Below are 11,035 nucleotides of genomic sequence, written 5' to 3' on the forward strand. Positions count from 1 at the left end.
CATTAGCAGCAACAGGAGCAAGAAGGCCTTTTCCAACTTCAAATCCTAGATACTGAACAGTTGCCTTCCAAACCTACCTTTGTAAGTTTACTGTTGGGTCCTATGCGCTTAAGTTTCTTGAACACTTTCCTAAAATCTCAGATGTTCTTTCCCATGTATTAGAGTAAATCACAATGTCATCAAGGTATACACCTACCCTTGTATTGATCCAGTAGTTGATCCATCACCATTGAATGTTGCAGGTGTATTCATCAGACCAAACAGCAAAACAGTGTATTGATGTTATCCAAAAGGAGCAATGAAATGATAACTTAGCATTTTCATCTAAGGGAACTTGATAACAACTTTTCAACAAATCTATCTTGGAAACAAAGTTGACTTGCCCAATATTATCAAGTAATTGATCAGTAAATATACAAGTGGATAATTGTCAGCCAGACTTATAGAATTCAGTTTCCTATAATTAATCAGGGTACACATCCTAAATGAGCCATCTGGTTTCTTCACTAACACACAAGGAAATTACTATAATGACTTGAACTGGTTCTGCTAATCCATACTGCAACAAATATACAACTTCTTTCTTCAAAACACCTGATGAAAGGTGATAAGCGATATGCTCTCTGTTTAAAAGGTTTTCCATCTTCTCTGATCTTTATCTCATGCTTTGTCAGATTGGTACGCCTGGGTACATCTGCAAAAATTTCAGGGAAACTTCGAATCACCAGACTTAATTCACTACTTTGCTCAACACTCAGATGCTTTAGTTTATCTTTCAAATTTTCCAATATGGAAGTAACTTACTTCCGCTTTCATCTCCCAATTCGTAGTCGTCATCGTCCTCTGAAGATGAAGTTGTCTGTGTTATTGACACTGTTTCAGTGTTAGCCTCAGAGAAGTAAGGTTTCAAAAGATTCACATGTATCTTCCTCTGTCGTTTCCTTCTTCCTGGTGTTTAATTCTGGCGCTGAGTTCGACTTTGTTTTTCGCCGTATTATCCCATAAGGACCTGAAACTCATTGGTAAGGGAAATTTTTTCAATTGATAAGAAAACTGGAACATGCTGTCGTACACTAAGACTTTTACCTTAGTCTTCGCATTATATTTCCTTTTCATTTTCTCTGACTTACGAGTATTTCTCAGATTTTCTAAAGAGAATTTTTCTTATTTTCAACATTTTCTCAAATTTTTCACATATTCTCCTTGGATTTCCTCATGATTTTCTTCCCACTTTCGCAAGAATCTTCAGTTGACCTCACATCTCGGAACAAAATCATTTCATTTGGTGAACATCCCATACTTTCTTTGATAAGCATTCCTAACTTCAAACAAATCAAGGGAAAACCAGCTTCCCTATCTTCCTGATTCATTACAGTACTTTGTTAATGTACTTTCAATGTCTCAGGAACCTTTCCAAGGCTCCTTGAGTCCTGGATGACAAGCATTTGATAACTGTTGCTTCACCCTAACAAGTTCATCGCATCCTGAATAATTTTGAAGTAAAGTTCAACCTTTCATCACTTTGGCACAATTTCTGGTATTCCAAACTTACAAAAACCTTACCCCAACTTCTCAGAAATTACTCTTTTGCACTTTGCGCTTTTACAGGGATCGTCTCAGATACTTAGTCACTGGACACATTAATGTTAACAGATATTCATTTTCTTTGTTTTCGTGTTGGCCCAACCATCTATTGTCACCATGCTAGCGGTTCTCTCAACTTCTGTGGGTTGTAAGGGGCTTTCTGAATGGTTTCATTCAGTTTTCCAGCTACCTTGCATGTGCGATAATTTCTGCAAAACCTGGTAAATATCCTTGTAAAGTCCAGGCCATAAAAATACTTACAATCTTCTCAACAGTCTTCCTGATTCCCATATGCCCAGACTCATGCGCTACTGCTACTTCTGTTTCCTCAATGGAAATGGAATAAAAATTTGATGACATTCGCCCCATTCACCATTTCCTGGTATATCTGCAGGTCATTGTTTCCTCATTAGCAATCTTTCCTTTAGGTAGTAATAGGCAGGAGTTTGTTGCATCTCTTCTTGATCAACATCTCTGAAGAACAAATAAGTCAACGTTGTATCCTTCTTCTGCAGTTCCATTACCTTCTCTCTAGTCACTTAACCAACTTCAAGGGCTGAACTCTCAATATCTGCTAACTCTACTACTGTAGTTTCACTGCTATTATCAGGAACACTTTGAATACTATGATTCTCTTCAAGAACAACAGGATCCTCTTCTTCTTGGGTAATCTCTTCATTAGTAACACTAGGGGAAACTTCACTTTCCTGGAGCAAACTCTTCTATGCTCAAAGATCCTTCACCTGATCCTTCTTGTGTAGGTAAATCCTGAGTTTCTTCACGTGCAGACGTAGTTCTCTTCATACTCCTGGTAGTTACACAACTTGGAAACAGGTGGAGGTTTTTCTTCTCTAAATCTACTGTAGACCAATCCTCAACAGCTTGTCTTGTCACTATAGGACAAGGAACAAATCGTACACCACCAACTTCATTACCCAGTAAACATGTACACCTTCAATGGCTAGAGTCCTCATAACAAAATCAACATTCCTGTCACCCATTCATGAGTTAGTCTGGCGGCATATAGCAGCTAATTCTTTCCCATACTTTTCAAATAACTGAATCTCCGGTGAGATTCTTCTCCAACTGTGGGTGAGCACGACGAACTACCACACTATGGCTACTCCCCAAACCAGGTAATACCGTGACTGGTACCTGCACACTCCCTCCTTAAATTGTCAGTGTACCTTCATAGATATATGGTTTAAAAGCCTCCAAGCTGCTCAGCCACTCACTGCTTGAAGTTACATTTTTTACCGGTTGTTAAACACACTGCTTCTTTTTAGTCTCAGTCTCCTAACCATCTCAGTCTTCCCCCACTGCTCTTCATAGTTTGCTTCACCTGGTTACCTTCAACCACTTGACCAACTGGCTTGGTCTGACTGTAGTGGCCAACTCTTCCACACTTGAAGCAGACAACATTAGTCTTCTGTATCTGTCTTGAGAAACTGGATGATGAGGATTTAACATTCGATTGCTGAGGGTATTACCTGGCTTTGTACTAGAAGGATTCCCAGTAGTAATGTTCTTGGAAATTTGATGAAACCAACAACTAGAGAGAATATCTTAGATGAGATATAGTCTTTATTAACACGAAAGCACTATGCAGTAACATCTCATTTAATGGCAAATAGTTTATTGAAAGCTCTAATCTATTCTCTTCACTTCATTTTATAGTATATATTCTGTATTGTACAGAGAATTACACTGACTGCTGGATAGTGGCTAATAGCAATCCTCTGCCCTTCACCAATAACGTCTGTACTATGATCATTACTCATTCACTCACATCCCACACTAAACTAAGTGATCTAAAAACCCATCTGAGTTTCTGTAACCAATTTTTAACTGCACTAACAGGCTTTTGAGTACACTTTTTGATAGGCACACCAGTGCTCAAACCTAGCAGCCCACTAGCAACATTCATGATAACTATGCTTTGATATTTAGGAGATTTCATCTCAGCATTATAAACTTAAGAACCGAGGAAAATTTAACAAAAGTTACTAAACTGTTAAAACGAGACAAGTTTTACCTTTCATTCATATGACAATTTATTAATTTATTTCATATAATTATATGAAATTAATAATTTATGTCTCGTTTTAACATTTTAGACTTTAGTTAAATTTAAATTTTCCTCAGTTCTAACATACGAACCTAAATAATGTATTCTTGGTAAATCAGTATGACCAGCAAAATAAGTTGTAATCTTCAGTCTTGCTACTATATCACCAAATCTTGATGGGTCTTTGGGACCATAACCAAGGCATAATTGGCCCCTGAAAGGATTTGAGTTTACACCTGTTAGAGGTACAAGTAAAGCAGATCGAGCTTTTATTAACTCCACCTCCCTTTCATGTCTTCCTCTTTCTTCCTTCTTTCTTCTTCTTTCTTTTTCTTTCTTTCTTTCTTTCCTATCTTTCTGTTTCTTTCCTTACTTTCTTTCATTCTTTCTTTTCTTTCTTTCTTTCCTTTCTTTCTTTCCTATCTTTCTTTTCTCCTTCTGCCAGCATTCTCAGCTTAATCAAACTTTCTTCGCTTCTCTTCTTTTTCTGCTTGCATTTTCATCTAATCAAGGCTTCTTTCTGCAGCCATGCCTAGGCTCTACTTCTGGATCACTTCTTTTTGCTCTTGCTTATTTATAAATTTTCCTCAGCGTAAAGCCTTCGACTCTTCATCTATTTTACCAGAGTCCATCAATGCTTGGATTGAAACAGTGACTGATTTGTGCCTTAAACATACCACTAGACATAGTTACTCCTGACATGCCACGTTAAAGCAGTTCACTGTGCCTTTAGTCAGTTGATCTGTATAACTTCTTTGGATGGATGAAGTTGCTAAACTCCTAAACATTAAACAGAGTATTTTCTCTAAGTTACTCAACTAAATAATTCATAATGCAAAAATATCTATGTGCTTTCCTATCAAAATATATCCCCAACACCACCAGTATAAACCATAAACCAGAGGTCATACACAACTAATCACAGATTTCAAATCAATTCCCTACTAGCCAGACACCTGAACTCTCATAACAATAAAAATCACGATTGAGTACTCTAAATGTAACAGGGATCCTTTAAAATACTCTCTGTATTAATCAAGTGAAAATCAAACTGTTTATCAAAACAAGTGTGAGGTATCAACAGTTAAACAAGAAATATACTAGAGTAAAAGGGCATCACTCCATCAAACAACTTTAACTGTTTCCCTGGTCTTAATTCACTTCAGCAATACTAAAGGAACAAAACATGTTTATCACTTTGCCTATGCAAACAATTAACTTATGCACTGGGTGTTCAATACAAATGAAATAACTTTTTTTAAATTTTAAATACAAAAATTTGTTTTTAAATTCAAAATTTATGATTAGAATTCACAATCTGCAAAAAATTTACTATTACTTGTAAACAACACAAAATTTAATTAATTTTTGAGTTAAATTATTAAAGAAAACTAAATCACAAAACTTTGATTTATCAAGAAATTGAATTAAGTAAAATTTAAACTATCAAGAATTATTCAATATTTGAAAAGAAAATCTTAGTAAATGAAAGTTAAATCAAGTATGCAATGTTAAATTATCAAGAAATATTTAAAATTCTAAGTAAATAAATGTTAAATCACCAATATATAGAATGTGTAAAATCAAGAGATTGCAAACACAATAACAAACAAAAATATACAAAAGTAGTTATCAATAATAATTCCACTTGGGCAAAAATTCTCTTAATATACCATATTATACCATGGTAATAATAAGTCAAATTCATTTTACCTTACACAAGCTTGAGAAAACCTATGTAAAATCACAGCTGCTTTAGATTCACAAAACACTCTGTTTTGTTGGGCACAGTTACAGCTTTGTCTAAATTCAGATCTCAGAAACTAAGATAATACCAGTGACCACACTAACACTTTATTACTAATAATTTCATTTGAAGAAAGAGAGAGAGAGAGAGAGAGAGAGAGAGAGAGAGAGAGAGAGAGAGAGAGAGAGAGAGAGAGAGAGAGAGAGAGAGAGAACCACCCGCTAACGGTCTCTGGAAGTCAGAATGAAATAAATTTTAGGATTCCAGTAGGAAATGAAAGAATCAGATGACGCTATTAAGGCATTTTGGGAACTAGATAATCGGAGAAAGTTCTAGAAGAAGCTGAAGCAAAAGGTTTTGAACTGCAGTCTTACAAAACATGACATAATTGATTGAGACATGTAATTTTACTCTCAAAAGGACATACATAATTTGGAACTGGATAACATTTTTTCCATTTAATAGAGTATGCTAAATTTTAAACTACAGTCATAGCTGTTCAATGATATGAATTCACTGGGAGAAAATTGTTTTGGTAATCAAGGCACAAATACATTATTTTATCTTTTGACTGGTATATAACCTTTTTACTTGAATCTGTTCATGTAGATTTGAATCAAAAACTGACGCCCTTGTATTTTTTGAGATTTCAAGTTTTCTTGAATTTAATATTTTGATTTGACTTTGTATACATATTTTCAAAAGTAGATTAACCTTTACTGACTGTGTATAAATATTTTCAAAAGCAGATTAACCTTTACTGACTGTGTATAAATATTTTCAAAAGCAGATTAACCTTTACTGACTGTGTATAAATATTTTCAAAAGCAGATTGATCTTTACTGACTGTAGTAATATTCTTAATGCAAATACAGTTGTAAAACTGAACAGAAATTTTAGTTTATTTTGTACTAAGTAACCTTTCGAGGATTTTGTGTTGACATCAGAGGTGGGCATAAATGTGTGTACCTATTACTTTCACAGAAATAAATACCCCTTTTCATCTTTATGCTAGTTACCGTAATCATTAAAGTGTCTCAGTTGTATATAAATTTCTTTTATTCCTGTCGCAGCAGATATCCTCAGAGATGCTCAGTGACTGCTCAGAGGGCCGCATGCTGATGTCAGCATCCGCAACTGATATCAGGAACATCGCTTTCACGGACCTGCATCCAGATTACCCTTCTAAGGTCAGTATGATCACTTTCAAATGGTTCTTGGTTCTTATCTTCCTTCTGATTTTTCAAATTATCTTACAGAGATATTATGTCTGCAAATTTTCTATAGATGAATAAGAATTGTCTTTTCTCGAAACCAGAACTATTATGCCAATTTTAGCCACCTTTTTTTTTTTTTAGGTGATTGATTGTCGATCATGTCTGAGTATTTTCATGCCCATTTGAATTATTGATAGAAATTTCAATCTATGGATAGATATCTTTCAGCTTGAGTTTGAGACGAATGATATGTCATTTCTGTTCTGCGGCTAATTTCTTGTCAGTACCCTTGTTCTTTTTATTTAGCGACCGATTTCCTGATGTTGCTTGTCCCTAGGCCAGTGGTTAATTTCTTGTCATTATCCTTTTAGTAGATAACTAATTCCTTTTTATTGCTTTAGCACTTTTCAGTGACTCTTTCCAGTAGTTTATCCCTTTTCCATGATTAGTTGTTGTCATTCCTTTATTTCAGAACCAATTTCTTGTCGTTATTTAGTGCTTACTTTATATACAGTTTTCTCATTTATTTTCTCTTTTCATCAGGTGATCTAATCTGTTCGTTTTCACTTTTTTTCTGTGGTTATACTCCCAGTCAGTGATCTATCATTTTTTTCAGCGACCTTTGCTCATCATTTCCTTATCCCTTTTTGTGACAAATATCTTGTTCGTGCTTGATCCTTACTTTAGTAGCTAATTTCCTGCCATTACCTTATGCTAATTTCTAATTGTTGCTTCGTATCTATTTCCACAATTAATTTCTAAGCCAAAGTTCATCAATTTTGTCAACTAATTCCCTGTCATTTTCTTACTTACTTTCATAAACTGATCTCCAGTCATTACTTTATGGAATATCATGAAATAGCTTCTTGGCATTGATTTATTCCAGTTTCATGAACTAATATCTTGTCATTCTTTTTACTGTAGTTTCATCAACTCATTTCTATATCATCAACTAATATCGACATAATGTCCTAATTTCTTGTCGCTGCTTGATCTCTGGTGCAGCGATTTGGTGGCGGCGTCTGTCGGTCCGAGAGCCAGTGCGCCTCACCAGCCATCACCTCGACCGTCTTCCCGGACGACCAGCCCCACCACGCCCCACGAGGCCAGCGAAGGTGGATATTCGACTCGCAGCCTCCCGCGTCAGAATGGCAACAGGCTGAGTGGGTTCGCCTCGATTCCTCCTCCTTCAGCAGCGAAGGAGGCACTCCATGCAGCTGCTGTCCGAGGAAGAAGAGGAGCCACAGGAATCTAGGTCCCCGAGAGGACACCTACGATCCAACCGAAGCCAAAGAGACCCTCAGCAATGGGACCAGCGAGGAGGTGCTGTGAGCGATAAGGTGGTCGGAGATTTTTCATAATAGCCGACGCTGTTATTTTCATTCTTTTTTGACGGCTCATACTGGCTTATTATTATCATTATTATTATACGAATGTATAGGAGAACAATAATCTATGGCTTTTAAAAAGACCACACTAGGAAAAACTTACGAAGTCTTGAGAAAATGTATCATTTCACCGCCTGCTAACCAGTCTTTAATGTTAAGATAGATGTGGATATATGGTACAAATTAATATAAAGTTCGTACTTATATATGTGAATATGTTTAAGGAGTTGTAAGAGCGTACACGGCCTATGGCATATATATATATATATATATATATATATTATATATATATATATATATATATATATATATATATATATATATATATATATATATATATATATATATATATACAGGTATATATATATATATATTATATATATTATATATATATATATATATATATATATATATATATATAATATATATATATATTTTAACCAAAAAACTTTCATTAAGTGGATGATAATCATACTACCTTAAATTATCACACTCATATCAACTTCCAACTTCCATAATGACTTGTTTTATGTCACCATGCTTTGTGTTACGTGTTTCAGATTACATCATGTGAAATTGGCTGAAACTACACTAAAACAAGCCTATTGAATATACGGGTGCAAAAACTACCTAAAAGTTTATTATTATCTTATTTAGTTAGAGAGCGATGACAATTATGATATATTGCAGCAAAGGGTGTTTGAGTTAGTGTCGATTCTGGCGAAATGGCCCAAAATGGTGGACGTCCCTATCAATCTTAAAAAAGGCGAGACATTTGTGTAAGTGTTGTATAAGTCGTGACTTATCTTTGGGAAATGCTACATTCTCTCTACTATGTCAGACCTTGCTACCTTTCTAATGTTCGTTACGCTGCTGCCCCTGGAGGCATCCTCCTCCTGGAGAGACTAACTAAGTGACATTCCCCCTTCATGAATACCAAAGCATAAAAATCGTGGATGTTTCGTGCAATGTGTCTCTGTGGTTTCTCAGATTCTTCTGTAGTGTCAAATTTCGGTTTCCTGTGAAAACAATTGTTTATAGTGCTGTGGAGAGATGTAAAACGTAGATTTCGGAAAATAACAAAAGAAATCCAAATATATTTTTTGATGTAAGAGACACTAAAATCGTATCAGAAGCAACGTGATTGTGTTCTTGGTAATGTTGTCATAACCTACTTAGGTGTAATTACCATTTCGAGATTGCATTTTGGTTCTGTGATCTTCAGGAGGATAGAGACTTGGCAGACTGACAGATTCCGTGTTCTCAAGCAGAGATCGGGTGAAATTGCTTATCCACATTTTCCATGTTTATGATATATGTAACAATACAGTGTATATTTGTGAAATAAATTCGGTGTCATTGTTTATTTTGGTTCTTTCCCATGTAAAGCACAAAGTGAGTGGTTCTAGGTGCATTTGCATAAACTCTTACGTAAAACTGGGGAACGTTTCGGAACATTGTTTTCAACATGACGTCAGTCACAGTGGGTCCTGGTTTCTGAGGTCTACGGAGACTCAAGGTTAGGTTGTTGTCATAGATGACCTGTTATTATTATGTGATAACAGATTATGTGAATGATTAGAGATGTTACTGAACTTTCTGAAACATTAGTGATTTTAAAATGAGATAGTAATTGAAGCAAAACACACATTTCTTGCTTTTTTTCCATATTTCCTTTCCACACATTCCTCCACCTTTATTCGTATCACCCTTTTCCCCATTTTAACCTCACTTTTGCAACACTTGTATATTGGCCTATTTCTTGATTTTGACAAGCACACGTGTTCACAAGACACGAGGGAGGTCAAATGCTGGAAAATCTTTGTTCAATTCCCAAATCTAATTTCTGTAAATTGAGTCCTCACCTCAGGCATTTTCTTTCGGATACAGGAATAGGACTAGTTAATTGATGCCGTGCGTTTGTTGGCGTAACAGACGTCCTTAAGACCACTATTATTCCTTGAAAGGCAAGCCACGCCTCCTTGCTTACACTCAGCAGGTGCGGAAACAATGCAGAGGCAAAAGTTACATTTGTTATGCTGTTTTTGGATGCCGCCACTGTTCAGTTTAGCAGCCTAACTAAAGGCCCCCAAGGGTCTAATCCCTCCTACGAAAACATTTTCAATGGTGGTGCTGGATATAATATTAATCTAAGAATGATTTCACAACCTTAAGAGCACCAATAATCGTCGAACCTTTATCTTGCAGCAGTCATAACGCTGCACTGGCAATGAGTGAATAAGGTTAAATATCACCTCTGTAACCAGAAGTAGTCGGAGCCCCTGCACTCCCTAATCCACGCCTTAATTAAATAACCGCTTTCAAACGAACCCCAAGTGTCTGTCTCGTCGTATTCCCCTTTTGTTTTTCTCTCCATGTGAAAATGTGCAGATTTTAAAAGCAAAAGTGCCATTCTTAACCTCGTGATAACCAGAATAAAAATTTTATTATTTGGTTATTACAAATATAATTTATACATGTGGTATTGTCAAAAGAAAATCTCTTCAGAATTCATGATTATTGTTCTTATATTATGAGAAACATTGGCATCCAGTCTTCAAGAATCAAGAGTAAGAAAAGGCTCAGGTAAGTGAGCGGTAAAAACCCGCGCTTGTTTCACATTTTTGTTCCTTTAAAACTGTTTCTGATTAATACAACACAGTTTCTTTCTTTTAGAAAATGGTAAAAGACAATAAAAAATCCTTATGTTCTTGTCTGAACCAGCATTTCTGAGATTTAACATCTGATGTCCAGTTGATGGTATTTTCACCACAGTGGATTCTAGTGTTAAGCTTCGCAATTTCAGCTTAAAATTATATTGGCTGTGCTTACCAAAAATTCAAAACATAACTCACCCTACTTTGTTTCTCAGGATTTAGGCAGATGAATAGCCACAGATAACCTTCAAATGTTTCAGTAACGTATCTGAAATTTTGTAGTTGTCATTTGACCATTTTAATTTTGCTTCGTATTGAACACACTTTTTTTTTTATAAATATCACCTGAAAAAATGCTGTTGATAAAAATTGTA

The sequence above is a fragment of the Macrobrachium rosenbergii genome, chromosome 54 (genome assembly GCF_040412425.1).
Source record: "Macrobrachium rosenbergii isolate ZJJX-2024 chromosome 54, ASM4041242v1, whole genome shotgun sequence".
Taxonomy (NCBI): Eukaryota; Metazoa; Arthropoda; class Malacostraca; order Decapoda; family Palaemonidae; genus Macrobrachium; species Macrobrachium rosenbergii.